Source organism: Manduca sexta, chromosome 18 (assembly GCF_014839805.1).
Source record: "Manduca sexta isolate Smith_Timp_Sample1 chromosome 18, JHU_Msex_v1.0, whole genome shotgun sequence".
In the NCBI taxonomy this organism is placed as follows: Eukaryota; Metazoa; Arthropoda; class Insecta; order Lepidoptera; family Sphingidae; genus Manduca; species Manduca sexta.
In genome coordinates, this window is record NC_051132.1 from 9,790,389 (window position 1) to 9,805,456 (window position 15,068).

Genomic DNA, 15,068 nt, shown 5'->3' on the forward strand with positions numbered 1-15,068 from the left:
TTTAAATTAAAATATCTCAAAATTAATTCAAACAATCACCCATCTGGTATCAGAGTTGCATTGCATTGTAAAATACCTCACCTATTATAATTTATAGCTAGGCTTACATAGTTTCATAACAATATGTATGCATTAGCTATTGATTTATATTTTCTACTTGCACGATGATGTTGCACTTATATAACCGTTTATCTAATATTAGAATAGAAGGTAAATAATAATAATAGAGCATCAGTGACAAAGCGAATGCTTAATCCAAATTATATAACAGTGCATGAAACGACAGGCGAGGGTCGCTGGTAGCGGTTGTCCATTTGCAACAATTTTATTACATTTTTTATATATAGAATTATTAGGGCCAACTTCAAAAAGGAATAAGTTTTAATTGGACCTGTAAGTTTTTTATGTTTGGTACCGCATAACGCTGTCATTCATTGAACTATGTAATATCCACGATTAATTATTTGTTAGCAATGACACATCACAAGGCGTAGGTATAAAATTCTGCTAACATACGGTATTTGATACATGTATATGTGGATATGTCTACTAGTAACTTTTTCTGGAGAAAGAAAGGGACGGACGAAAATTAATTACATTTTGAAATAATTTATTAAAATATCTACACAAGTCAATAAAAAACAGTTAGTAAATCGATATATCTATAATCTACATGCTGTAGCTTCTTTATGTTCTTAGAAATGTTTGTATCATTGGCATAGTCAGAATAACGTGATGTTGCTACAATCGATACATGGCATCAAGAGTGGGACAAATTAACTTACTGGGGTTTTATGTCCAGGCGTCCTTATAAGTATAGTCTTGAGACAATTACAAACTACGTTTTAACATACCTACATCTTAGTCACTCTACATATTTAATAATGTTCATCGAGACTGGAACGCAGATACAGAAAAAACAGAAATGACGTATAAATATTCTTATCAAAAAATCAAAATCTAAGTCGATCAAATCTACGAGTAGCATTAAAAATTACAAGCAAGTTCAATCCCCGTGCACCGTGACACGGTACCCTACAGAGTTTCCCCTTTCGACGGTATTATGTCGCACGTAATCCTAATTATACGCCACCACTCCACTGCCGATGGGGTGGCGTTTTCCATTGGTGTCGACACAAAAACATTTCAACGTGAAGCGACATTAAAAAAATGCATTATCATTTTAAAATATTTCGGCATATACAGAATATTTATTTTTTAGAATGATATTAAAAATAAACATTTCATAATCGAGGATAGCGAAAAAGGAACATGAACGAATGATTTTTATATAATTTCATAAATAATGTAGATCATAGTCTTCGATTTCTTCTCATCATCATTAGCAATCCTGCTGAAAGGTAGACACATAAAAAAATAACTGAGGTATATATTATAAACATCAATCCTGACCACTCAGTTTTATAGACGCTATGATTCAGGACATGTGTTCAAGTGAACAGTGTTAAAACATATTATTGGTATAAGAATGACTCGACATAATACAAATTATTCAGTATCATTACGCAAAACCCAAGGATCTATTTACTGAATAATAAAAATGCCATTACCTAGTAACGCGTGTCACTGAATCGAAATCATAGAGCTTGCTAACAACTCGATAAAAAGCAAATTACAGATCTTCAACTTAATAACGGACGATGTAAGTAATAAGATTTTATGCTTCTTGAGTTTGTATAAATGTAGAGCTAAATGATGTGGAGTCTAATGATTAGCTTTTGCAGATGGCTTCGTTAATACCGGCCAGTAAAATTGTTTTTTAGTTTCCCTCTCGGGATAGTACACTAAGTATCCAAATATCTTTACATTAAAAAATATATTATCCATAACGATGTAGACAGCAAAATAATAGGTCAAGCAATACTAACAATCACGCATTAAATTATTATGATATTGTATATAACTCTAAGAATGAGCGCACATGGAGGAGCCATATTTTGCGATTCGTTTAACTTGATGACACCCCATTTTGGGTAAAACAAAAATAATCTATAAATGCAACGACCACGTAAAATAAGTTCAGATTTGATGAATTTTTTTATACCTATAGTAAAATTAATTATTTAATTAAAATTTAAATACAATTTAAACTTTCTTCAAATCGCTACAAGCTTATCAATCGACGCGTTACAAATAAAAATCGATCCAAATGCCATTCTTGTAAAATAAAATGGCTTGAAGATACAACCATAGCTGCTTATTAGTTAAATGGTTAGTAATTCTATCGGTGCAAGGCTTGCTTATAGATGAGCTAAATAAAGAATTGTGAACTAATTCTCTTTTATAATGAAAGACCTGAGTGTATACTTTGATCATAATAAATAATTCGCTGCGGATATCCTACGTACATTATAAAATGTATTTTTAAATGGCACACTTTTAATTAACGCTAAAACAATAATGAAAATAATTTTAAACTAATATTGAACAAAGTGATTAAAAGCATTTCTATAATATACCTATTATGAAATATTTGTTCAAGTATGCATACATCCACTATTTTTTATTTTACGGCGAATCTATGAATTGCTACTGTCCCGTTGTCACTTTACTCGGGATTTCACTTTAGAAAAACACCATATGCACTCGTATGGGCGCTCACAACCCTTAATGATTCAATTGATTCAATTAAAACTGAAGTGCAGACGATTTTAAATATTTTATTCTTATAATAGAATTTATCAGCCAAGTACCAGCCATGTAGCTAAGAGCAATGAGTTGGATCAAATAGAATGATCGCTTTCTTACTAATATCCCGTAGTGCGCGTATTGTTTTTGGTTTTACTTCACTGTGAGTTTATGTTCCGTCTGGTATGTGAAACTAATGCCATAATAATATTATATTTAATCTTGGAGTGTTCACTCTACTATACTCACTATCATTAGACCTAGCGCACACGAGGGATTTTATTCCCGCGACTCCTTACTTACACTTATCCTGCCTTTGGATATGATGTACGAGACGTGCATGTTTTACCACATGACAGCAAATTAGACATTGGACAAGAGTAACCCACAATCTTTAGGACTAAAATTACTTGCTCTGCCTCTGGTATATTTTTTAACTGACGCCAAAAAACGGAGGAGGTTCTCTATTCAACGCGTATTTTTTTATGACGTCCAAGAAAACGAAATTGACAAATTTACTTTCCCGTGACTTTTTCAGTCGTGTTCTTTTGTCCACTAATTACTCACGACCCCGAATCTTCATCCGAAATGTTAAACGGAGCGCGATTGCAACAGTTGTCATCGCCCACTCGTGATGCCGCGTGGCAGCCACGTGCCGCGGCGTGTTTAGCTTGTACTCACTTTGTGGTGCGTTACTTATTTCACACGGCACTTTAATACGCGCTAAGCTTGTTTAATTTGCTAAAGTTATTTGTTGAACAAACCGAATAAAAAGCAATCATACACGCGCCGCAACAAGTCGCATTACGGTTGAGTAATATTTTTATAGATTTGTTTTCATATCAAATACAGTTGTGCGCTTGATTCTACGATTATAATAAGTAGTATTCGTATGTTTATTTTAACTCATAATAGACAAATTAGCTAGATGCTTGTAGGGTACAAATGAGAGCTGTAGCCGCAAGGCGATTGTACAGCTTTAGTTATTAATCATATTATACGAAATGAAACTCAACTAAAGAAAACTAAGATATATTTAAAGGAGCGACTAGGCATTTGGAAATAAAAAATATGGGTACCTAACTTAAAAATATTTAAAACACGTAACAACCCTGAAGATATATGTGGGGAAATTCACCTCATAGACAAGAAACGCCGCGGTCAAATCCTACTCATCAGTCACCTATCACGTCCCTCGTCTGTATTACATTCAGATATGCTTATCCACCGTGAAACGATTGTCGTAAAATATTAGCTGCAATATAGCGATATCTTTTGATCGCATCGCAGGAGGGGTGTAGTCCGAATCCGTTAGGGGATGATTTCGCGTACATAAGGGTGGACTGTGTGGCACATTATTAATCACTTTTAATTGTACCGAGCTTTGAAATTGATTTAATGGGTTTTAGGTCAAGTTTTTTGTTGACAAGATTTAAAATTTTACACTGAATATGTACATTACTAAGAATCTGACAAGATATATGGTTGTAAGAAGCGACACAAATATCTCTTCGTGAACTAGTATTCTGTCAGGTATATCTATGCCGAATGCCGTGCCATGATTCGCCACTATACAATGACAGCAAAAACGTCTACTATTTTAAGTAATTGGATGAAGACTTTTAGTAAATTTTTTGACATTGTTTTTATTATTTCTATTTGATTTGGTAACTATAAGACTAATTTTGTTTTCATTTACATAAAAAACGAATTATATTTTTTAATTATATACTAGCACTAATTATAGTTTCGTTATTTCACGTATTATAGGTAGTGATTACAATAAAGTGGTGTAGCTCGGCTTGAATAATAAATATTATAATGTGATCAAAATGAAAATTAATTTTCTTAAAGTATAGTATTGTTTTTGTCATACTATAATAAAAGAAATGTTTATTATAAGGCAAAATAATAATACATACAATAATTTTACAATAACCCTGATATTCTACACAGCGTGCGCCGTGCATATTATCTGTCCACCCTACAATTGACGATGACTATGATAAAATAATAACTCCGTACAAGGCAAATAATAGTTAATTATACGCGTGCAAGAGCTTTTCAACTCTACAAAGTTTACTATCCTACTCTCACTTGTTACTTCAGGGGAGGGTGCGAGAGGGACGGCACGATGTGGCGACCGAATGGATTTGTCGTTACGAATATTGTCGACCGTGAAGTGATTACTGGGGGTTCGTGGTGCTTATTCATAGTTTTGGCACTCAACAGAATCAGGATATTTTTCTTGACGGATGGAAACCTTACAGTAGTGAATATTTATATTACAATGACAAATTAATATTGTTGATGAGAATAAATAAAGCTCTAAATGTAATTGTAATCGGATAAAGTCTTTGAAAGTGTAATCTTAACGCAATTGATATCAATAATATAATGATTTCTTTTTATAATATGTGTAAGCGCAGAAACAATTGAACGGATTAGATGAAATTTGTCACACAGATAGAGCATGTCTTAAATTGATCCATAAGCTACTTTTTATCCCGGTAATTTAACTACATGTGAAATAATAGAATTTATTATTTAGATGGCGCTGGCGTCGTATAGATGGCGCTATTAATCGCTACAGGGGCCTTATTCTCTATCCCGCACGTTATTTTGACAGTGTGTAACAAGCACGTAACACAACGCATCATGTTTAGGACTATAGAAATTTGGCTTACAGAATACCATTCCACGCACATTTCTCGAAGATAACATGACACGGCCGCGTTACGCGTTTACACTATCATACAGAATAAGGGCCCAGTATATTTTAGGCACTTTTGAAAGGTTTTTTCATGCGAGTGTCGTGAGCAACCCCTAGTGATAACATAAAATCTATAAAGATATTCGATGGGCTGTATTTGGTGTTGGTTTCAAAACAGCTTCAAGATGCTACCATATTAAGAATTTTTCTTGAACTTCTCAAAATCAAAAAGAATAATTACTTTTACATTAAGTTCACTTAGATCTATTTAACAAAATTTAATGTAAGTAACAATTTTCACATTAAATTGGAGATCTCAATGATCAGCAATGCCCAGCAATAGGTATATAACAGTAGTAGTAATCATCACATTCTATCAATTTTCCATTTAAAATCAGTTTCAGTACTTATAGTGTTTCGATAAAAAAATCTGTCATGTAAAGTATCAAGCAACCAACTTTGCCACAATAATAGACTATAGAGCAATGTCTCTATGAATACGACCCGTCCGGTCCCGGAGCGAGGCGGTACAGTCACGCGTCTATTATGATTAATCGCGCGGCGAATTTAACGCCACTCCGCCCGCAGTCCGTGCGCAGGACAATATTGCACACATTTATGACTTTTTGCATTATTTTTCCTGTATGTATAACTAATGCATACTGTAACTACCAAATTATTTTTTGTAGTTATTAAAATGACTAGTTTTATTAAGACAGGAGGGGGGAGATATGTTTGTTGAAACCTAAGATACTCGCACCTATTGTTCTATCTAGGTATGTTTATGTTTTCTTTTTATGCTAGATGACGAGGATACTGCTCACCTCATAGTAAAGCGATACGACCGCCCATAAAAACCCAAGAACAGAGTTGACTATAAATTACTGTATAATATTGTTAGATTCTATTTTTTAAATATATTCAACTTAGTATATATCGATTATTCTACCGTCAATAAATATATTTAAACGTCCACGAAAAATATTAATATGTTTGAGACAAACAAAAAGCCAACCCTCCAATTAAAACGGCGCTCGGGGTGTAAACACAAGCCAACCCTAAAAAAGCAACCGCGCCACGCGTTTGTTAGGCGCAAACATCTCTAGTGGTCAACGCGACCCGAGCTTTATGTACTTATCTGTCGTTACAGAATAAATAAAGGGTTGACTTATAGAAGATTTTTGTTAGACCTGTTTTTACGAAGCAAATACGTATCTATTAAAAAGATCTAATTTTGTATTTGTTTAGTTTAGATTTAAATTAATCTATTTTTCGGATTTTATCGCCGTTTTTTATATTTTAATTTTCTCCCTACGTTTCGAAGTCTTTGATGCCTTTGTGGTCAAGGGGTGGAATGAGGTGTTAGTCATCAAAGTCAAAGTTACAATATCTACCTGCATTTTACAATTATACAACTTTTTATTTTTTTTTACTGTTGGTGGTCCGATCTACGCAGAATGAGCTCGCAGTTACTTGAAGTCTGGCAGACGGTCTTTTGGGTTCCGATTTAATTAAATGTAGAACTGGATAATAAAGGTATTTAGATTAGTAATTAATGAAAAATAATAAGAACATGAAAGAATACTCATTTCTCCTTTTGATTAGTCGTATGAGTAGTCGCATTAAATACTCAGAACGGATCAAGATCGCGAAAGCAGCTAATAATGCAAATAAGTCGAAAAACGCCAATCATGGCGTCACGTTGGTCATAAGGAGGTGTGAAATATTCTGTAGAATAGTCTTAATTGAATTTATCCACCAATGACCATCAATCTTGTGTCACACTGTATAAGGAGTGTAGGTCAGTTCGCATCCGGCGAGTCAGTTCACATTTGCCGATACGACAGTCCTTGAAACTACAATATATTTTTTACAGTTAACGGATTATTGAAATATTTCACCTTTCCAACCATGAAATTAGATTCTCAGTTGGTAGCATCTTAGGACAGCCAACGAATAACATGATTCGTGGAGCAAAAATCCTCAAACAACGGCGTGGAAAGACAAAAGAGTGATTACTGATTGTGGTGCTGACTTACTATAAGTCCTAAATAAATGGCACCGAGTCTTTCCAGCTTACGGTAAATTGATAAAAGTACTCTCATTAGCGTGGGCCGAAAACCTAGTGACGAAGGATCCACATAACTATTTACTTCCCTTTCGTATTTTATGTAAAATCTAATTACCATTAGAACGATTTGCAGACCGCATTTATGCATATTATTAGTACCTATAAATTGCATCGGGTTCCCATTTGGAAAATATTACCCTTTGCCACTGCGAAAAATATTAAAAACCTATTTATATCAAAGTAAAAGTAATACAAACATAATACAGATATGAGGAGGCAGAATTTTACTAAAACGAATGGTATCGGAAACGTTACGTTCTGCACATACATATAATTTTTTTTTAGTTAATTTCTTACCCCCTTATAAGGTTAATCTCTAATGAAGTTAATTATATGTGCGAAGACGTTTAATTACTCAGAACCTGTCCCGTTTGACGCGACTTATAAAAAATCTCGACACCAATAATCCTTTATAAGGCGATATTGACCGTTTTAAATTTTTTCCTCGCATTAAAGTAAATAGAATTTATGGAACGCCCAGTACATGCTGGAGAGGACGATCATAGCTTTGATTGCAAGCAGAAACACACGGTAACTTAAATATAATGTACAGTCACCCACACCAATAACAGAAAGTTCATAATTTAAATCACCTTTACAATTTTATGATCTAAGCAAAATATTTTTTTCGTCAAAAAAATAAAATAAATGGGACTTTACTTCACCCAAAAAAATATTCAATAACGTATAGCGATTTAAAGTTTTGAATTTGTTCAACTACTTTTTTGACTGTGTGTAGACTCTACGGTCATATTACTTAATTATAATTAAAACATTTCGACAAATATTTAATAAGTAAGGGAGACTAATGACCCGTCATGTTGTTGGATGACAAGATATCCCGCAGCGTAAAAATGTTTGTCACTCGAAAACATTGCTTCAGAGACTAATAAATTCGATATATAATCCGATGAGAAAGTCCCTAACAAATCGCTTACCAATACCATAAATAAAGCTGTAGGCTATATATTTAAAATTTCACCAATTTCCTCTATAAAAATGAAATTTCACAGTGATGAATTTCATTAGAACAGATAATAAACGGTTCAATGACAAATCGTAATCGGAGACCGCACTCGTATTCGAATCACTGGGCGTCCCCCCTGATTGATAAACGTGTTTGTTTTGACCGCATTAAATTATCCAGTTACTATCTAAGCCAATATTAGAGCTCGGGGATCATGTTTATAAAAATAAAAAAAACTATTACTTTTGATCGCAGTACATACACTAACATCATCGTTTACGTATTACGTTCTTTCTTCAATATAAAGGGAAAGATTTTAATCATATTTTTGATGCAGGAACTCGGTTCAATTTCTTAATTACGCATCGTAATTTCTAACTTAATAGTCCCTATTTTGTGTTCTGTACGAAAATCAGGAAAGGTGAATATTTTTTTTAAAGTATTAATTTTAGTCAATATATTATTAAATTTATACGTTCAATTTAATTTTAGACAATGTTTTGTGTTACAATTTAAAAACGAAATCTTTAAAAATGTTTCAAAATGATGTTATGTGGTTAAAAACTTTATTCAATGAAACTATAAAGATAATCAACACTATAAAACTGTTATTATTGACATTTAACCTGATACAAATTAAGCTAACACATATTTTATTGTAACACAAAATTATTACATATAAATTATAGATGCATGGTTATAAAATATACAATTAAACAATTTAAACTAAAAAAAATAAAATTCGATATTGAAATCCTTTACCACTATTGGCCAGCATGGCGGCCAATAGAGGCGTCGCGCCTGCGCACCTGTGCAAATAGCTCGACACACCATTGGCGTGTGATACACGCGTTGTTTTAGCAAGTTGAATTCATATAAAAAAATATCCGCACAGTTACGATCACATAATACCATTATAACATCAAAATGTAACACTTTCTGTAAGGAATGAAGATAGATGTCTCAGTTCTGTATGTGTTAGGGAAAAAATTACTCAACTTTTTCCACAATAGAATAGAATACCAATTGATATGTTTTATTACTGCAGGAAGTTTAATACGACAAAAAAAAACAATGAAATATTAACGATTGGATTCTGATGATTTAAATGAAAAATATGTATATTCGTATTTGTCTATTTATTTGGCCTTGTTAATTTCCAAGAGCAAAATAAAACTGCAACATAAATTTTAAGGGAATATCAGAATTCGTGAAAGAAGAGAAAGTTATCATTTAAAACCAATATCTTTGTGATATACCGTCACTTACGAAACATGTTCTAGCATCTGCACAATAAAAAAAAATAGTGTAACATGGACTGATAATTCATCAATGGAATTTTATCCCTTAGGTACTTACATAATAAAAGGATAACAGTATGAGCTTGCCCTGTTATTATACCCTAATATGTACATATCAAGATAAACTTGATAGTAGAAACTAGCGGATGAGAGTCGATGGAATAGCAGATTCTCAGTTCTGTCCACCTTACATTCAATATAAACAATCGTGAAGGAAAAGATACGAGGCCAAGAAATTAAGACTATGCACATAATTACAGCAAGCCTTTGTTTGACACTCGACATGTTCCGCTGAACGATTTACTAGCATCGGAACATCAAAAGTCATGAAGTTATGATTGTGCCCAGCAGATAACCCGAGGTTACTGCGCGTATCTGTGACGAGACGGCCGGTGCGTGCGCTATCAGCCCGAATGTCGCGCACTATCGCTCTTACACGCGTAAAACAACTATTAATTACTATTATAGCGATGTTATTTACATGCAAATTTGAAAATAATTACACTAATTTGTTATTATTTTGGATCGTCATTCGATGCGACATGTAAACATCTACACGCTTGGACTACAAGTACCACTTGTTCATATGCAGGGACACGCGTAATTATACTTCATTGGTTTTGAATCGAATTATATTCACATCTGATATTTTTATGCCTATATATTATAAATTTTTTACTCTATCAGATTCTTCTAGATACTCTGCTTTCGACTATGCCTACAGCTCTGTTTTATTGTTTAGATTACTTTTAAAGGTGTGCAAAGTCTCAAGTTACACAATGAACGCCATCACCGGATGGAGTAGTTGCCTAAAAGTTATAACGACCCCCCTGTGTGATAGTATCATAATTTTCGACACAATAACCGGAGGTCAGATGTCGGTCGTAAACTCACCGATAGTGGATTCGAGTCTCGACTGATAATTTATACTAATTAACGATAATTATGTACAATTGAATTGTTATCGGTATTTATTACAATAATTTAATATGTATGTTTGAATGATATGACAAAGTCATCGTATTTTATCGTTGATTGCTCGCTGTTCCGCACGCGTGATAATTTTTCCGGGATAAAAGTCCTGCTTTATATTTTCCGGGATAAAAGTAATATAATTAAGAGTGATATAGTTTCCTAGTAATAATAATAATAATATCAGTCCTGTATTATATACTTGCCCACTGCTGAGCACGGGCCTCCTCTACTACTGAGAGGGATTAGGCCTTAGTCCACCACGCTGGCCTAGTGCGGGTTGGTAGACTTCACACGCCTTCGAAATTTCTATAGAGAACTTCTCAGATGTGCAGGTTTCCTCATGATGTTTTCCTTCACCGTTAAAGCGAACGATAAATTCACAAAGAATACACACATGAAATTTTAGAAAAGTCAGAGGTGTGTGCCCTTGGGATTTGAACCTGCGAACATTCGTCTTGGCAGTCCGTTCCACGCCCAACTAGGCTATCACCGCTTTTCCTAGTAGAGAACAAAAATTTCAAAGAAGCTTTTTCGATTTATATATAGATATAATGTATGAGACATTATTAATCGGAATCTAGCTTGCTGATATTTTTTTTCTAAGTAAATACTAATTGTTACTTAGAAAAAAGTCAATAATTAAATTATAATTGAAAAATATTTTAAATGAAAATAAAAATCCTTACGATCATATTAATATTGAATAGTGTATTAATTTACTTCACTCAACTAGTTATCATTGTAATTATCAAAGTTCAAATGATGATTTGATGTGACAACCGGCCGATTATGATTTATACCACGCGTGAGACACTCACTACGTTGTACGTGTGTCACCTTACTTGGTAGTGTTATATTATGTACATGGTGTTTCATTTATAATCTAGACATAATAAACTTAATTGTAAAACAATTATTAATAAAACATTTTTTCTTTCTTATAACGTAATTATTTTAGACTTCAATATGAATTCATACGGTCCAATTTCTCTTTCATTATATCGAAATTGCGTATTTAATAGGTCCATAAAATTATTAACATAATTATATTGAAAAACATCTCGCTACGAGACAAAAAGTTTAAATAATATTAAATTGATTGTGTTGAAAGTTACGAAGTACCTTAAACGGGTAAAGAAAGTGTATGCTTAATTAATGATAAAATTTTGAGAAGATCTGGTTATCATGTTTTTCCATTTATGGATTGTAATAAGGACAAAAAAAAACTTCGTTACTCAATATTCATACGGCTGATATTGTTGCTTGGTAGTAAGGATTTAGTAACTACCTGGATGGCGAGCACCACTATAACACCACAGCGAGAAATCAATAGTACTTATGTCAGAATAAATCAACGAAGTGACGATTTCAACAAAGTGGAAATGATTATAATGGTATTTTTTCTTCGAGATTTTATAAACTATATTTTAACTTTAATATTTTCTTATCTACATTAAGTTGTTGAAAACTAAAAATGAGTCTAATTACATCACCCTTTATTCATTTTAATAGCTTTGTAAGTAGAATAAACTTTATCAGTTTCTCGTAAAACATGTAATATGGAACAGTCATCGTTTGAGTAGTATCGTGATTAATTATATCAGTTTCACGGTCAACTTCAACGTGCAAATCTAGATGTTACGAAAAGGAGCAATCACAAAATTATAACAATAAATTGCTTATCTTGCGAATTGCATATAAATAATGAAAAAAGAGCGAAGCGGACTTGCATACCGAGGGTCCCGTAAATTAAAACACTTTTTTTCTATTCTTTATTTAAAATCTGACATATGAATGACATGTGTTTTTTTTTCCCATATTGTGATATTTCAAAAAGAGAACCCTTTGGAGATTCGGCCAGTAAATATATACAGACGGCGTTAACTTATTGATTGATCCGATAGCTTCTTTGGGTACACGAAATCCTACAAAACATCGTATAACATGAGAGTTCGGACTACCAATTTCTTACAAAAATGTTCTTTATCTTGAATGATACTATTTACTGCACTAAATAATAACAGCTGACATCAACCAGGCCTCTGTATCGGGACACATTACTTGAAGAAATCAAACAGCCAACAAATCTTACACGTGAAAACAATGATTATCATTCAGCTCAAATCAAGATAAGACGCGCCTTGACCGAGTGGCCGCAGGAGCGACCCACTGAGATGAAAAGGCGCCGACAATTCGGCAAGGAGACATGAATCAGCAAATAATAATACCAGAGACGTTGTAAAACTGAACCATTATTATTTTTATAATAAGTACTTATTGCATACGAGTGTATAATAAAATATTTATTCGACTTTGTTCACCTGATAAGGGTTTTACACGGGTATGAACTTTGAGTATGATTGCGTGTACTATAAAGAAGTCTATACATTATGTACATGTCGATTACCGGCCTACTCATACGTGTTTATCCTCAGAATATTTTTATTTTTGGTGCTCCGTAGGCCTAGTGGATGTAGTGGATGTCCATATTTTACTTACAACAATATTTCCTAAGTCTCTTGCTTAGTCCCACGAGATTTGAAAATTCAATTTAGTCTACCATACAGGAAGATTAAACATATATTATACAATATTAACGCACCCTGTAGCTATATCACCGGTGTAAAGAATAACAACTCAGCAACGCAACATTAAATTCATACAGGTTCAAAATGTGTCAAACTATTGTAAAATATGGGTGCTGTGTAAGTCACAAGCGGTAGCGTCTCTTAAAGATGCCACTGCAAGTATTCATTGTAAATATAACGTATTTTGCAACTACTGGCCGACCAAATTTATTTCCTTTTTACCGAATTATAATCTATAACGACAAGGCTGCCAGTGGTACTTCATTTTTACAGTTTCCTTCTAAAATTAACAACAAAAAATCAAATTTGTGGCGTAGTACAATAAGACACGATCTGGTTCTCAAAAAAACGAAATTCAACAGAGAAATCGATCAAGCTGCTTAAAACCCCATCACATTTTAGGGCAGCTATCTAAATATTCCAAATGTATTATTAGAAAAGTCCCTAGAGCTTTATACATTATGTAGAGGTTGTTAAACCCGCTCTACTCTTCACTAACCGCCTTCGCCACCTCTTATGACCTGTGTTGTCCCCGAAGCTCACGACCACAGCTCCATACACGGCGTATGAGATTGTCCAATGTCAGCTATTGTCAATGTAACTTTATGATTGATAGCGACGTGGTCACTGAAATTTTTGTGTCAACTAATAATGCTATGATATTCGGATTGACTTTTTTAATGTCACACTAGAATGTTCTATATATTTGGTGTATAGAATCTTCAATAAAATGTATGTATGTATCCCTCAATAATCTACACTCAGCCACCAAAGCTATTCGACGATGTTAAAATTCAATAATGCAATTTAGACCACAGACCAAGACGTTTGGCAAAACACTTAATCCGCCACTTCAACCGTAACACAGAACACAATAGAACAAACCGTAAACCTATCAAAACGTCAGCAGTAGATCTATAGATAACCGAGTCAAATTCACACCGGCGGCCCACGGATCCCCGAAAATAGACGGGTTCCGTAGTCTGCCGGTAGTAAATCATGTTTACGCGCGCTCAGTGAGTAAAATCGACTTTAAAATACATATTATTCAATAGTGTATCGGGGTTAACGGGATCTTTCCACTGATGACGTGTTACCCGAGAATTCGCTAAGTAATCAATACTTACAATCTGCAAAACTATCAACAGCCCATGAGGTCGGTATTACTAGTAAACACAAACACTCTGTGCAAAAATGTAACGAAAACTATTCGAGGAAAATGAAATAAGGATTAAACCTTGAATTGCTATCCACATGGCTCCACATGACACCAATAAATCGAACCGTGCTTAATTCAGATACAACTTAAGTACTCATAAATAATTCTAACATTACCACATAATACTAGTGTGGTACGCAAGGGCAAGTATCATAGTTGATTAGTGCGTAAAGCGTACAATTATTAGAGTTAAAGTAATGAATTAGTTTCTGTTTCGGTTAGTAGAAGAGCTTCTGTGACAGTTTTACCACTATTAATTTACATGGTAATGGCCCGACTTGATTGGATCAGTGCTGCAGTACCTTGTAACTGTTGGGTACGATGTAAGTTGCCACTGTTACGAAGGTGGTCAAACGCGCTTGAGCGGCATGCGGAAATTAAGAAAAAAATTAGGACACTTAGAGGTAACCCCTACTTTCGACCTAAATTCATATCGACGGTCCCTACGTAAAGTATCGAATCTGCAAAATTGCATGCAATACTTTGCGTGGAAACTGTCGAACAACACTAAACAAGCGATATCGC